Below are 16,055 nucleotides of genomic sequence, written 5' to 3'. Positions count from 1 at the left end.
GACTCACTCTGGGCACCCCGGGTAGGGCGGGCAGCCAGCTGGCAGAGCAGGGCCCAGCTGCTCCGTGGCAGGGAGCCGCAGTGCTGTTAACCCTTCCTGAGGTACCGCCGCTGCACGTGCGGTGATTGCTGCAGCACCTGTGGGTCCACTGCCAGCTCTCCCTCCCCTCTTGGCTTCTCCCTCAGGCTGGTCTGTGTCTCGGAAAGGGGCTGTCAGACTGAGGTTTCCCTGCTGAAGCTGGTGGAGCTCTGCACCTGCTCTGTAATTAAACGAACAGGCGGACGGTGATGCGGATGTGGATTTGGACTCGCCCTGTCTTTGTTCCAGCCTCAAAGCCACACGGCCTGGCCTGTCAGCAGCACGGACATGTCCTGGGTGTAGGAGCAGCTTGGCAAAGCTTCATTTGCAAGCAGGCTGTGCGCAGGGCTGCCCTTCTGCCACCTCGGGGACATCTCTGTCTATGCAGCTGCACACTGGTTTTTCAGCCAGCAGCAAGCAATGGCTGGTACCAGTGTTAGATCCTCCATGCTGGGGTACAGGCATGTTTTGGGCCAATTCAAGATAGCTAGAGCTTCCTGCAGCCTTGAGAAGCTTCTCTTGCTAGTGCCAGAAAAGCCCCTCAGCCAGCTTTGCTCACACACACAAACTCATAACACAGGGAGAAAAAAACCTCTTGTGCTCAGCATGATGGAGCATCACTGAGGGCCAATTGCAAATCACAAGCCCTTTCCTGTAGCCAAACTCCTGCATTTCTGCAGGTCTCTTTTCGTGAGCCACCTGTCCCCAGATGCTGGTCCTGCTGCAGTGGCCACCTCTGGACACCAGCCTGCTTTGCTGCTTTGATGCAGCCCCTGCAGAGCCTTGCTGTCCCCACCAAGCAGCCCCCACAGCCAACACCTCCCCTGGCTCCCTGCAGCCTGGCCTGCCCTTCCCTTCCCTCCTGACCATCTCTTCTAGCCAAGCCATCAGTTCCCAGAAAACAGACGTGTTGCTATATTAAGGAGATCTTGCCCTCAGCGTTTCTTCGCCTCTGGGGAGTCTCAAGCAAATCAAGTGGCAGAGTATACGCAGAGCAGCACAGACTCCCTGTCAGATGAAAAGGACAGTCCAAAAGGGAAGAGAGAGCAAGAGAGAAAGCTCTGTGTTTGCATTTGCCTCTGACATGATGGATTTCCCCTTCCTGGAATGCAGCCTTGGCGTAAATAAAGCCAGGAACGGCTTTTGTGTAGGAACTCTCTTCCTTACCAATAGTCGTGGAGTCGCAGACAATAAAAGCCCTGGCAGTTCATCCCACAATGCTCTGTATAATCAGCAGGATTTTCCCTACTGAATATTCACCGAAGTTGCTTTATCTACCATGCCTCTGAAATCTCCAGAGATGGGACCTCAGCAGATGCCCTCAAGAATACATTTTTCCATACCTGAAGCATTCTTGCTGCAAAGATAAAAACCAAACCTCTGATCTAACACATTAAAAAGCCATCTCTGGGGGAGTTCAAACACAGAGAGAGCCATCTGTGGGCCACAAACAGCAAAGGTGCTCAACACTGTAGATTTTTCCCCAAGTGGTTCCCTTAATGTATTTTTTTGCATTGTCTAGAGCTTTTGCTCTTTGCATCAACATCAGCTCTGACCCTCCATCACAGCACAGTGCAGATATCTGTGGGTATCAGTGTAGATACTTGAGAATTATTGTCTTTCCAGTCTTTTCCCCACCTCAAACTGAAAGCTGAGGCTCTTTTCATATTCCCGTTCCTCAAAGACTGCTATCATCTGCACTGCTTTTCTCTAAGGAAAAGCATGTTCTTCCATGGGAACAAAGACCCCATCACTTGTGTAGGTGAGACAGCACCTAGCATTTTGCTTACTCCCCACGGCAAACTACATACGGGCGTCACACGTTGTGGTGTGGCATATTTTGCTAAATCTGTGTATTGCCATTTTTGACCGGTATACCTACCTCTGCCTCATACCGCCATCTGTTCTGAGGCTCCCCATGTCCGCTCTCCTCGCTACCAACAGGAGACTGCCAGGAAAATGGTTCCTCCTTTTCTTGCCAAATTTGGAATTTCAGTTGCAAATTTACCCTAGCAAGAGAGCCAAGGGAAGGCAGAGTCACTGCCAGGCTCATTCCAGCTTTCCTGCTGGGCACATTTTCAGTGCTGTCGCAGAAGCTGAAGAGGGGAGCGGAGTCCCTTCTGCAAGGGGCCGTGCCCAGCACTGCTAGGAACCTGCAGCTGTGCCCAAGCAGGAAGAGCAGACTGAAAAAAGACCTCAAAAATGTGTTACGTGTGGGCTCATGAAAAGAATTCTATGTGACATGGATGACACTCACAACACTCTGTACACTCATCCTCATGAAAACTAATGCACCTGGCTGCAGTGGCTGAAGGTCTTTTTGGAAACAGACCCAGTCAAATGTGCCAACGCTGCCTAAGTCATTTCTGAAATTGATTTTCCACAGGACCGGCTTGCATAATATGCATAGGGCTTCTTTGTTTGCATGTGGTACAACCCTCTTGCAGCCAAGTCAGAGGAAGCTTTATACAATTCTGTACTGCCATGCTTGGTCAGCACATGCATATGTGCAAGCAGATGCTGCCAAAGTCAAGCCAGGACTTCTATGATGTGCAAGTCTCTTGTGAAATAAGGCAAGTGTGTTAGGCATTTTTCTCTGTAGTATCCCTGCAGGTGTATTATACAGAGACAAGATGGCCCACTCTGCTCTGCTGTCATCACCACCCTGCTCCAGGTAACTCAACGCAGCTGAATGTTTGGGTGGAAGAACACCTGATATGCTTCAACACACCTGTTCCCACTAGAGATTAGGGCAGTATCTGTTATCATGGGGTTTCTCCTGGCAGAGTGAGCAGCACATCACCATCCTTACAGTGTCTCTGTCCATATGAGGCTTTTTACCCCTATAAAACAATGATAGGAGACTTGATAGTATAGGTGGAGCATGCAGTGATCACCTCAGGCACCTCAGCTGAAGGCATCTGGCCCTGGCTCCATCCTGGGGAGTGATGGATGAGGTGATGTATTAAAACTACTTCTGTTTTGTATGTCTATTTACTATAGTTCATTGTGTTGAGAATGGAGTGTTACTGGGTGGTTGCATTTTATGTTATGTATTTTATTTTACTGGTAGACAAGCGTGGCTGGGTTAGAGGAAGGATTGGGAGTTACTTTGTTGAGAAGTCAGCATTTTAATGAGATGAGTGTGCGTGGATGTTGAAGGGAAGTACTGTGCTGAGAGCACAAAAGGGACTGATGCCTTTAAATTAATCACCTTGTGCCTGTTATGTTGCTGGTGGAGCAGTGCAAGGTTAGACATCTGGATTATAGCCACAGGAGAGCCCCTGAGCAGAAGGTAGAGCTATGTGGGGTAGGATTCTCTGATTCTGTGAATATTAGGAAAAAATATATCTCAGAAAGAGTGGTAATGCACTGGCACGGGCTACCCAGGGAGGTGGTGGAGTCACCATCACTGGACGCGTTCAAGAAACCTGTAGATGTGGCTCTGAGGGATGTGGTTAGTGGGGATGGGTTGGGGTTGGTGTAGATGACCTTAGAGATCTTTTTCAACCTGAATGATTCTATGATTCTACTCCCCCACCCCAGAGCCAGTCAGGCCATGTCACACCCTCACCTCGTGCCCAACCATTTTGAGGTTTCACAAAGGACATCAGAGCTCTGTGTAGGCACAGCAGAAGGGCAAACTTGCTCCCAGCATGGAGCATTTCTCATCTCCCTTGGCTAAACAGTGACTGTGGCGATGAACGCTAATTGTGGCTGGCTGTTTTCAACGTCACGTGCCAAAAAAGTGTCAAGGTCTGCGGTACGAGGCAGAATTAGTGCCCAGTATTAGAGATGGAAAATTAACTTCTATTAACCCATGAGCCTGTCATTCCTGGGCAAAGATGTCTTTGACAAATTCCATCTCTTCTTGTGTTAACAAGTTGCCTGCAAGTAGATTGCAGTATCTCCAAGATTTATTCACTATTTGAATATGACTTGCCAAATATTTACTTGCCGGAGAGTTATTCCTGGAGAAATTCTCTGTCTGGCTCATTTGCAAAGCTGTTGCTACTGGCATTGGATAGCTGAAATTCAAGGAGCTTTGCTTAGTGGTACTTGGACGTGCAGGTCAGCTGCTAGAGTCCTGCCACCCGAAAACATGAGTACCATTCTTACTGTCAGGTTTGCTCAGCCTTTCTCCACTATTTGTTTTAATTTGACTGTTTCTATAAACATTCCTCTAAGTCAGTCAAATTCTAACTAACTCGTGCTATTCCTGAAAAGAAAAGGGGTGTGAACACGGTCTAATAGCTGAAAATGCTGTGGTGCCATTCACCGTCCTGTGGACACAGGGTGTGCGTGGGGTGGTATCCAGCAGCAGGCAGATGCTTGCAGCATTTCTGCAGCTAAAATTCCCATGAAAGCCGCTAGAGTTCCCTTGTTTGGGCAAAACCAGGCAGCCTGCCTTCTAACTTTGCCACCCAGGTGGTTTTCCATTCAGGCAGATAATAATTGTATCTTAAGGCTACTGGAAATAGCCAATCCATAATTAAAAAGCTACTGTTTTTAACATCCATATAAAAGGTGTACCACTCACTTTAAAAGTGTGCAATAAATCCAACTGCATTTCCTTGCCCTTGGCTAGTATTTTATTTCTTTGGGAGCTGGCAACACTCCAGGCCTCAGTTTTTAGGAGGCAAAGAGCAATTGTTGGTCCCCCGGACTCTGGGGGAAGTGCGGTTGATTATTTCTGAAAAACAGCTCTTTTGGTCAAAAAAAAAAAAAAAAAAGAAAAAGAAAAAGCAACCTGCCAGTGATTTCAATCATTTCTTCTGTCTTATTCCATCCTCTGCTCTCAAACTTGATACAGGCACTTAGGGAGAAAAAGGACCGCTTTTCACGATGTCTTGACCAGAAGCATGTTTTTTCCTTATGTTCCTTTGGCATTATTAACCCCGTGTTTAGGCATTGATGCACACGTGTCTCAGGCTATGTGTCAGTTTGAACCTCCCTGCAAGTACTGCTCATGTTTTTCCAGAGCAAACCAACTTCTGATATGCAATAAATGTCTGGCCCCATTTGTTACACCGTTAATTAAAAAGATACAGTTTTAATTAGAGTAATGCTGAACCAGCACTTGAGCTCTTGGTGTTGCGATGAGGTTAAGTTTCAAATGCCAGGCTGAGACCCATGGCCCTGCCTTGGCAGGTCTTCTGTTGGCTGACCTCCTGCCTGGTTTCCAGAAGGACGTGGGAAAGCATTCAGTTATTCAGCCCTACAGCTCCATTCCGCTTACCTGCAGCCAGATGTGAAGGGCACAGCATACCCCTTTCTCCTTTGCATTATTAGGAATGGATGTGTCCTTTGTCTTGGTCTCTAAAAGGCACACGCCGGCTGTGAACTGGGAGGACTTTTGCAGAGAGCCCACCAGAAGGCCACCAGGCTGCACAGCTGTGCTGTGGTGGGGCTGTAAATGGGAGGAGATGGGGGATACAGCCCTCCATACAGCCTCACTGGTTGGGAAAACAATCGCTGCAAAGCCAGCGAACCTATAGTGACAAGTTCACCCACCCAAATAGAAGACAGGCAGACCCCTCTCACTTTCCTGCTTGGAGTCTGAGGGACTCAGATTTAGAGAGCTCCTTTCAATAAGCAATGCAGATTTTTTTTTTAAGAAGTTCAGAGCTCAATTAAATCCTAAAGAAACGTCCTGTCAGCGGCACTGCTTACGCAGGAAAAAATCGTGCCAAATCTCACCACCTTTCGCAGCCCCTCTCCAAATCACAGACACAAGCTGGCAAACCTGGAAGATGCTGTGCAGGGAAAAGCGACACTGGGAGGGTGGGCCAGATGGTGCCTGTTTGGAGGGAGACACAGGAGTATGCACAGAGCCCAGTGTGCCCTGAGGCATGAAGGGCAGCCATGCCCCTCGTGTCACCCAGCTCAGTGGGTTGCAGGCTGAGACCCACTTAAATGAGGAGCCAGCATGATCCCAAACCAAGAGCTATTGTTTCTGTACGAGCCCGGTACGTTATTTAGGGATGAGTTTCCTGCAAGAAGGTCAAGATCACCCTGGGGAAACTGGAGGACTCTCTTCAGCCCAGGAGCCCACCCCAATGGGCCTCTGCCCACCTAACTGCTCTGCTAATATGCCGTATGCTCATGAGTGACAAAATAAGGACGCTAACTTTTCTGTAAGAGGAAAGGTAAGAATCTGCTGGCTATTTTTCCTTACTTTCATGCATGCTTTTAATTGGAACATTTACGAGTGGCTTTTTATTGAGTAAAATAATAATAATGAAGTCTCTGTTTCTACACTGTGTTTTTCCAGCACCAAACCTCAGCAGATTTCCTGCACCTTCTGCTGCAGCACCACAAATCTATCAAATGCCAATGGGGCGCCTGCAGGGACGTGGCAAAGATCGCATACTTCTACAAGGAATCTTTTAGAGGCTCCCAAGAACCACGCGGCAAATGATTTTTTCCATGTGAGGGTGGGAATTTCAATATTTTTCAAACGTATCTCCATCATTCTAAGGGAGATTTCACAAGATACTAGAAAGTATATCCAATTATCTGATCTGCTCACTGAAAATGTTATCTTTTATTTATTCTATTGGCAAAGACCTGGACTGCTTTTCTTCTTATAAGCAAGCATTTTTATAAAAGACATTACATCTTTACATGTGTATCAATAGTTTCTTGGAATGAGGGGGGGAGGAAAGGGGGGAAAAAAAAAACAGAAATATTACTCCCAGAAAATACAATAGGGTCACTGAAAAACTACATAAACCCCTGAACTGGTTTCACTGTAATGGTGGTGGTGGTCTTCCTGAGGGGAAAAAAAAACTGTGAAGCTGGTCTTGACTACAATGCCAGAAATATACATATTAAGCCTCATTTTACTGGGTCAAGCGAAGGGAATTTTTGGTATATAAGACATGTAAGGGCTTGTTTCTGCCTTTGTTTCTCAGTTGCAGCCTTTCCACTGCCCAGCCATGATCCGATGCTGGAAAATGGTGAGTGTGGTTGGAGGGTGCCGATGCTCAGAGACTCGGCCTCCCAAATAACTGTCCTCCACCAGCAGAAAGTCGCTTCTGCTCTGAGACACGGTCCTTGTGCTTCCTCACGTGGCCCATCATGTCTGAGCAGTTAACTCAGGATCTAGGAGGAAAAGGCATTCAAGAACAGTTGGGATTTTCTAAGTGCCATTTCTTCTTCACCCATCAGGCTCCGTTTGAGAAAGGGAGATCTTCCAGTGGGTTGGAAGAAGCACCACCCTCCACCTCAGCAGGAGAAAGATGTTCAGCCAAGGAAGGCATGGCTCATTATCTGTTGAAGAAGTATTCATTTAGCTCAGGTGTTGATGGGTCTCAGTAAATTCCCAAATAGAAAAATCATCCACTGCTCCTCCAGTCCCCACCGTGGTTCACCCAATCCTTCCTCTCTGCTGAGGCTGGTTAATTCAGTTCATATTCACTCATGACTGAGCAACGATATAGAAAAATGTAGTATGTAATGGGAACAGTGAACTGTCACCTCACATGGCTTGGTACCAAGGAGGCTCCTAATTATAGCCTGATGTGTACATCCTCCTGGAAGATGACTGTACTTATTTGAACCAGTACAATATTAATTAAATACTTTGATTATTTCTGAAACAGGCTTTGGGATGGAGAGGGAGAGAGGTTCAAGGGAACTAACCTTTCCACTGCTGCGAGTAAAGATTTTTTTTCCTAGCAACTCAACTGCAGCTGAGAGCTAAATACGGGATTTCCTCTTCATTTCCCCTTTCCTCCTGTCTCTGACACACTCCCGTGCAGTCTCCCATCGTGGTCTGCTTGCCCTTAGTCTCCCCTGGCTCTGTGGCCATGCCAAGTCCCCAGTATTCTGCCTCCCCAGGCAGGCAGAAGCCCAGCAGGGAGGGATGAAGGCTCTTGTCTGAGAGCAGAGTCCGCAGCTACATGACCTTCTGTGCTTGCAGTATTCCCAGTGGTACCTGTCTGCAGAAAGGCCAGGAACAGCCAGCTTCCCGCTCTTACACTGGGTTTCCAGCAGCTTCCAAGACCCAACACAAAGCAGCATCACTGCACACAGGAGGCACAAACCAAGATCAGGAGGTGCAAAGAAAACAAGGGAAGTGTCACATGATTAACTCTTCAAACCACGATAAATCTTCAGATCTCACAAGGCACAAAGCTTTGCTCAGGCTCTGCTGCAGGCACTCCAGGAGTGATGAATGTTTCACAGAGGTCCTGGGTTTGCAGGGAGCCTGGGGCTGCCCTACAAGCAAGGCAGCCCGGTTGGAGTCAGGCTGCAGAAGGCCCTGGGCTGAGGTGCTGGGGGCAAAGCTGGTTTCTCAGTCTGGAGCTGCCTCCCAAGGAAGCCACGGGCTCCATTTCAGGTGAGCTCCTTGTTGCTTCTTGAATGAATCTAAACCAGGTGCTGAGCTGTGGAGTCCAGCAGTATTTCTTAGCAACTCTGGGAACAGTGTTTCCTAACAAGATAAGACCTCATTTCAAAACAGCCAAAGCTTTGCTTTGAAGGAATCTTCTACCACAGTGTATGGCTGTGGGATAGTCACTTTTGTGCCATTTTGGAGGAAACTAAACCTGCTGTTTTTGCACCATGCCTTGTAGCCATTCTGTGCCTTCTTTGTCCTAGTCTTACTCCTGGGCAGTATTCTCCGCCTGGCTCCACACAAGAAGGCAGCATGGAGCAGCTGACTCATGTACTTACTGGGGCTTTTCTGCCCTTGTGGAAGTCCTACACATCTGCAGGGGTCCAAACAGGCAACCACCACCCTTCTGGCAGTACCAAAACCAGCTGTCCTGATTGCCATCAACATACCTGAAATGCAGCTGCATCAGTGCCTCTGCAGGGAGCATGACAACTGTGCTTTCCCCAGGTCACAGGACAATACAAGCCTGTTCTCTCCCACACCTTTTCATTATGGTCTGTAGGGCTGGAGAGTTTGGTCTGTCATCATGAATAGATTAGTAAGAGATGGCTGTGGGTCAGGACTGCCACTAATGCACTCCGAAGGACTCACTGCAGCTGCATAACTCTGTCTTGAAGAAGCAGGGGAAGAACAAGAGGTATTTCTACCCTGGTAATGCAGATGTTAAATCAACATAATGAGAGCTGATGAGAAACAATAGAGGCATCAGGACAGCACAGAGAAAGGAAGAGTTATGAGACCTGGATGCTGTGGGCCTAAGAGACATGGAGACATGCATGCTAATTTATCCTCGTACCCACAGCTCTACAGGCCACCGAATGCTGCTGGGCCATAAAAGTGGTGCTGTGCTAATGCCATCCACCTCCTACTGGGGCTGCAGAGCCAGAGGCCCAAAGGCAGACCCTGGGGGACATTCCCTGAGAGGCTCCAGAAGCTGTCAGTGGGGATGGCAGCTCTGCAAAGAGCCAGGCAAAGAGCCTGGCAAACAGCACTGCCTCGAAGGGCTCAGCTCCTGCTCCAGCTGCTTTCCCCAGGGTGTATTCCCCAGTTGCACTCTCACCAGCCCCTCTGAGATGCTGAGGACATGCAGATTCCTCATGCTCTGCGTATGAGTGAAAATGAGACAAAGCACAGGAAAGCAACAGAGGCCAAAGGCAAACGCCTGGGCTCAGAAGGAGGTGAACAAACAATCAGATCGCCAGGCATAAGCTCAGGGATGCTGGGCTAATCTGAAATGCCTGAAACCAGGAGGTGGAGGGGAGGAGACGTTGCTCTGTGCAGCCCTTTTTCGAGAATCACCAGACAGATTTGAAAGGCCCAACCTGAAGTATTGGGCTACAGCTTCACAAGGAGGCAATTGAAAACACCAATTGATCAAAGCTGCCGTTTTTTACTGATAACTTGTTTGTTCAGGGACACACACTGCTGCTCACTCCCATTGGCTCGCTGTGTAACCACCATCGGCAGCTTCCCTCGCCGAAAGATCTGCTGCATGGATTTTTCCTTTCCGATTGCATTTCCAGGGACGATAAGAAAGTTGCAGCATAAATTAAACAAGGTGCCTGGGGACTCCGATTCAGAAATAATGTGGCTGAATTCCTGAGTGAGAGGGGAAGAAAGAGCGGAGCTAAATGCACTGCCTGCCTGATGGCTTCTCCCTGGCCGCGTTCACACCAATTAGCTGTAGCTGCACGGATAGGGCGGCCAGGAAAGCACCTTTGTGCACACATGCTAATTTGCTCGCTGGCTGCAGCGCACAATTAATAAAAGCGCCGCTCCGTGCATTCCTGAAAACAAAGAGCTAATGCCACAACATCCAGAGGCACAGAACAAGAAAGGGGTGAGCACACAAAAGCAAGCTTGAGTTTTGGGGAGCTCTGCGCTGCTCAGCCAGCCCTGGCAGTCAGAATCACTGGGCAAGCATAGGGCCCTGCTTTGCCATCCGAAACTTCGTGCTGCCAGTACCATGCCTGCTGAGGGGAGAATGAGCTCCTAAAGGTGGGAGGGAAAAGTGCAGGTTGCTATTTCTCTACCCCCCTCCTTGCTCTTTCCTTGTTATTAGCTTAAATGTTGGGTTTTTGAAGGGACAGAGATAGCAGAAATTAAATGCTCACTCTCAAAATGAAGCTGACATGAGCCTCTGGCTTTGAGGGTGGATTAGTTTTGAAGGCATACTACGTGCAAAATGAGGCCGGGGAGGGCTGGCAGTGGAATTCCCAGTAGGGACAGGTTCCTTTAAAACACAGATTAAACAGGGAGGAAATGCACAGCATATGAATATGAATTGATGCAGGGCTTAGCCTGGTCTCACTTCATTTGATAAAGCACATTTCCTCATTGCATGTCAATTATTTACAGTATTTAAATATGTATCATCAGATGAACATAGCAGCCTTGAAACAGATACACGGATGCACACAGAAACTCACACGTGCACTGCAGCATCGGGATAGGGATGAGCACACAAGTCCGTTGGGCAGGTAACTGGAGGACGGGGGCACAACCAGCAAGCAGTGAGCTACAAAGCCTCCCTTGATCAGGTCACTGCGCTGCCCCTGCAGAAGGGTCGCTTCCCTTCAGGATCATTTGGATGTGGGCTCTGCTCAGCATTGCAGGAGGCACCCGGCAGAATCTGCGCGCCTCGCTGGTGCCACCACTGATCTCCTGTACGTGGAAATGCACATCTGCTGGAGAGTTATTATTCTGCTACTCTTCTGCATAAGTTCACAGCAAAGGAAACACAGGAGAGCTAGTTACATTGGATAAAAGCCCTGTGCCCAGCAATTCTCCAAAGTTAGTGTTATTAGTGAAGATGTTGTTAATATTGCACTGTTCTAGCCTCTATCATCATATAGAACCCTACTCTGATTTCTCCTGAAACAAAATCGTTTTCCTTACGTGATTCCCACTCTTACTTCTGTCCTTGGTTTCTGCTGCACGTATACAGAGGTCCTGGCATGGCACAGACCACCTCTGGAATGGACAAGCTGTGGATATTTGGAGAGGACCAAGAGAAAACTGGACCCACCCGAGCTCCCTCTGGCCCAGACTCCTCCCATCTCTGAGAAAGTCCAGGATGACAGAAATGATCCTTGGTTTTAGCTGCAGTAAAAAGTTCCAAAAAGCACAAGGGATGGCCTGGTGCTACAGGTAATGCTACCAATGCCTTACACTTTTATTAGCAGCACTTCAGTAGGAAAATAATTCTCCGGTCAGCTTCCTGCCCTCTCTGGGGACTGAAGAAAAAAAAAAAAGTGAAAGAAGAGATAAACATTTTTCTGAGCACAAATTTGATGGCTCAGATTCTTGGCAGGTGTAAAACTGCAGATTTAATGGAGGTACTCCAATCTGAATCAGCTGAGCGCTTACCAGAGGAGCTGACCAAGGTAATTACACTTACCCTCCTGTGCTCTTGGCCTCACGCTGTCCTCCGTGAAATTTCCAGAAGACATTTTTATCCTTCAACCATAGCATGAGAGATGATGTGCCACGAACAGCAGATGAAATGGAGCATTTTTTTCTGTGGCTTTCTATTGCTTACTGGGATTCTCCAGTACCTTTAAGTCGCAGGCTCTGATTGCAAATTTCCATTGAGATGGGGGAATCGTAATCTTTCTCATTCCCTAGTGCTTAGTATGGTATAATGTCATGCTGTGTCCTTTCATTCAGAAGGGACTAACGAGACATTTCTTATTCTATCTCCCCGCTCTGCTCGTCATGTGTTTTCATAAAAATTATAAGAATTTAACAACCGTATGGTTTCACTGTACTTGGCCAAAAGGACCAAGGAGTTTAGAAAACATTAGTAGGAAGCAGATGATTTCATGGCTGCACTTGCTCTTCTTCCCTTAGGAAGCTGGGCTAAAACAGACAGGAAGTGAAAGAGAAGTTATTAAACAACACTGTTAAGACAGACAGATGGTCATTAACCATCACCATTTTGATTCCAGAGATAGGGACCTTCCATTTTACTCTGCCTTGCTACAGCAGCCTGAAAGTGACATGTTAGAAGGCCTGTCTTTTGACTCCAGTCCTTCACCAGACAAAGCCTACTTTCTTCCTAATTTTCTTTTTTAACTCCACAGACACAGGAAGGTGGTTCTGTTTGCATCTGAGTTTGGGTGCTGACAGCCGATGCTGTCAGCACAGCTCTGGAAAGGACACTGTTTTCTTCAGCACTGGCAGTAGCAGCAGCATGGGAGGCAGCCAACCCTCTTCTACCACCACAACAAAACCAAGGAAACATTGCACAGTGGGTGCTTGTTATTTGCATAATACAAATCAGCATCCCACTATATAAATCATCTCCCTGCAGTCAGGTAATCTTTCATCCCCATCCTGCATTCTCTTCTTTCCCACTTTCCATTGTGTTTGGCTTCCTTCCACTCACCCATTACCACTCCTCATTCCCAGCCAGCCCCTCAGCTTCACACCAGGAACCCGGTACCTACACTGGATCTCTCCATCCCTTTGCTCTTCCAACCACCTACCTACTGCTCCCACCAGCAAAAAGATCTGTGGAAAGGGAGGACATTTAACTAGCTAATGTGAAAAGGGAGGAAGAGATGTCAGCCATCTAAGCAGCCTCCCAGAACACCCCAAGAAATAGCAGAAAAATAACAGTTGCTGGAAAAACTTACCCAAAAGCTGAAGCCATTGGTTTCAGAGGATGGCAAGATGACAATCACACGTGTGTCTGTATCTGTTAACATACATCTCTGACAGAGCTCGGAGCCTGCAAACAGCTGGGATGTGCCCATGTGTTGCTCTGGCATCTGCCCACAGCAACCACCTTCAGCTGGAAAAGCTCCGCTCTCATTCATAAATAATTGCCCGACCAGCTGCTGCCGGCCTGGGGAAAAGGACTCAGAAAGGTCACAAAAAGAGCGAATGCAGAGCCCATCCTTGAAGCTCTCACTGCCTGAGTTATGCAGACTCCTCCAGGCCCCTCGTGGGGGCACTGCCCGGAGTAGTAACGGCTGCCATGTGCTCACCTCACCCACTCCTTGCATAGAGAATGGAGGCAGGGTGGGACAATCGGCTTTGTTCATGGCGGTGCTGCAGGAAGGTGACCCGGGGCCCTCCTGTCCTGTGTTTGAACAAACAACGCTCCCGAATAGCAGGCGGGCTTTTCCACGCAGAGCACGGCTGACACCTGACTCTTTGCCTGGCTTCTCCCAAGAGGATGTTTTAATGAGGCCCACAGCTGTAATATCGCACAGAGAACATTAACAATGCTAATTACCTAAAGTTTAGCCCATGAATACTCAACCAAGTGTACCTCAGAGATGAATTGTTTGGGCCCAAATGACGCACCACGGATGGCTTGCAGAATGCATCAGGGCTGTGGGGAGCAGGCACCGGGCACCGAGCTGGCACAGGAGAGCTGTTAAACAGGAGAGGGCCTAGGCACAAAGCACAGCTGATATTGCAGAGAGAAACTGTCTTTAGGTGGCCGGATCTCTCTTGATAAAGCATGGAAGGTGTTGATAGGTCTCTTGGCATCACCTCATAAAGGGTCTGTGCGGAGCACAAGGCTGGGGGTGAGGGAGGGGGTCTGTGGAGGCTCAGTGCCAGGCAGCCGCAGCTGGCGCCGGCTGAGCATGCACTGCGCCGGGAGCAGCCAGCAGCCGCACAGACATGCTGTGCGCGAGCGAGCGCTCGCCTGGAAGAGGTCCAGGGCCTCAGCTTCACGCCATATGCACAGTCATTCTGCAGCCCAAGGTCACCGCGGCGGTGCCGAGGGCATGCCGGGATGGCTGCTCTGAGCCGAACGCTCAGGCTGCCCGTGCTGGAGCTCACGCTGCCGAGCAGCAAACAAAGCAGTGTGTACTTTGCCGCACGAAGCTTCGCTGTCGCTTCTTCTTTCAGCTCCTTATCGTGAACGCCGCAGGGCACTGATGTGCGAGGAGGGCCATTGTGCATCCGAAGAGGAGATCTGGTCCACCCAGGTGTCTCTCAGAGGGAGACGTGAATTTTTAGCAGTCTATGTTGCTCGGCTCTAATTGAGCACAAAAACATCACATGGCAGGCAATAGCCCATTAGCAACACTGTGTGCTGAGGGGCCTTTTAATTATTTTTGTGTTCCCAGAGGACTTGAGAATGCTCTCCACAAGCATGGCGCAGGAATGCCAATTAGGTGGCCTCCAGCCCCGCTAGACAAGGTCCGGTCACATCACCTTGCGTCACTGGCTGAACCCTGCCCTCCATTTTCTCCCCAAGTCTGCGGCTCTCTGCCGTGAAATATTTATTAAAGGGAGCTGCTGCCTGTCGCAAATGTCGAGTCCCCGGTCTCCTTGCCAAGGTCAGGCTGCCGGGGAGGTACTTCTGCTCTCTGTAGCTCCTCGGCGAGACTGACAGGGCTTTCGGCTGCTCAGCACCAGGCAGGCAGCCCTGGGGAGGAGGCTGCTTCCCTTCCTGAGGATTCTTGTTTCCCAGGAATAAGGTGAGTGCACAAAGAAATTACCGAAGCAGAGATGGCAAAGCTGCGAGCTATTGCACTATCAAAACACATAGTCACGCTAGGGCCTTTTGGGAGCACAAAATATAAAGCCATTAAATCAATTTTTACTGTTGTGAAAGGTCTGCTTCAGTCTTTGCCATCAGCCTCATAACTTCCTGGGAAACTCCTACACGTAGCAATAAACCCAGTCCCACACAGCGGGATGTGAGTTTTGCCCTTGGCTTATGTGGTTTCCACCCCCTGAATTTAGCTGTGGTTTGCTGAGTTTGACCCTATCGTTTTGCACAGTTTTGGTGCCAGACTAATGCTGAAAGCTTCAACTGCAAGCCATTTGATAATTCTTTATCAGCTTTGCCATATTAAATAAGCAGTCACAGCATCACTTGATCAAGTACAGTGAAAGTGTTGCAAAGATCTTCCTCCCCCGGTATGGGCACAAACTGAAGAGGTAGGAAAGATATCCAGGGATGGAAACAGCTCTGTCGATAGAAGAGGTGAGAACCAGAGTAACACCACACGTCACTGGGATTCACTTTCCCTAACTGGTAACCTCTGAAAGGTTCTTGGAGGCAAAAAAAAAAAAAAAAAGAAAAAAGAAACATGCAAAGGAAGGTGATTTAGAGCACGTACCTCATTGCTGGGTTGTGTGCACTCAGCCTGGTGCTCCTGGGCTCAGCTGTGCAGCTGGTTGTGGTGGTTGGCTCCCGGCAAACCCGCAGACGTGGCTCTCCTGCTTTGCCATCTCATGGCCTGCCAGGAGTCCCGCTGCATATTCTCTCCTCATATGGAAACTGCCCCATAGCTCCAAGGTTTCTTGCTGGTCCCCTGTGCCTCTCAGCTCTCCTAAAGGCTTTTTGGATACGTATGTGCTGGGCTGTGTGGATGGGAGGGTAGGGCCAGGGAGGAGGAACCAATGCTGCAGGCACTTCCTAGACCAGGACCATACCCTATATTTATGCTGGCGATCTAACGACATTTTCTGTTTTCTCCTTTTCTTTCTCCCCTCCCAGTAATTCCTAATATTTTAGAATCATAGAATCATAGAATGGCCTGGGTTGAAAAGGACCACAGTGACCATCTAGTTTCAACCCCCCTGCTATGTGCAGGGT

The 16,055-nt window shown here is 48.6% G+C and overlaps 2 long non-coding RNA genes across 2 annotated transcripts; one reads left to right on the top strand and one right to left on the bottom strand.

Annotated features, from left to right (window-relative positions):
- Nucleotides 1-5,908: 5,908 nt before the first annotated feature.
- LOC121111005 lies at nucleotides 5,909-6,713 on the top strand. The gene is made up of 2 exons (XR_005860480.2): nucleotides 5,909-6,227; nucleotides 6,353-6,713. It is a non-coding gene; the product is annotated as an uncharacterized LOC121111005 (long non-coding RNA).
- LOC124418040 lies at nucleotides 6,597-15,806 on the bottom strand. The gene is made up of 2 exons (XR_006939525.1): nucleotides 10,912-15,806; nucleotides 6,597-10,081 (listed from the first exon to the last, which is right to left on the bottom strand). It is a non-coding gene; the product is annotated as an uncharacterized LOC124418040 (long non-coding RNA).
- Between the last annotated feature and the right edge of the window lie 249 nt (nucleotides 15,807-16,055).

This window comes from Gallus gallus, chromosome 5 (assembly GCF_016699485.2).
Source record: "Gallus gallus isolate bGalGal1 chromosome 5, bGalGal1.mat.broiler.GRCg7b, whole genome shotgun sequence".
Taxonomy (NCBI): domain Eukaryota; kingdom Metazoa; phylum Chordata; class Aves; order Galliformes; family Phasianidae; genus Gallus; species Gallus gallus.
Note: the sequence above shows the minus strand (reverse complement) of the source record. Positions and strands in the feature narration are given on the sequence as shown.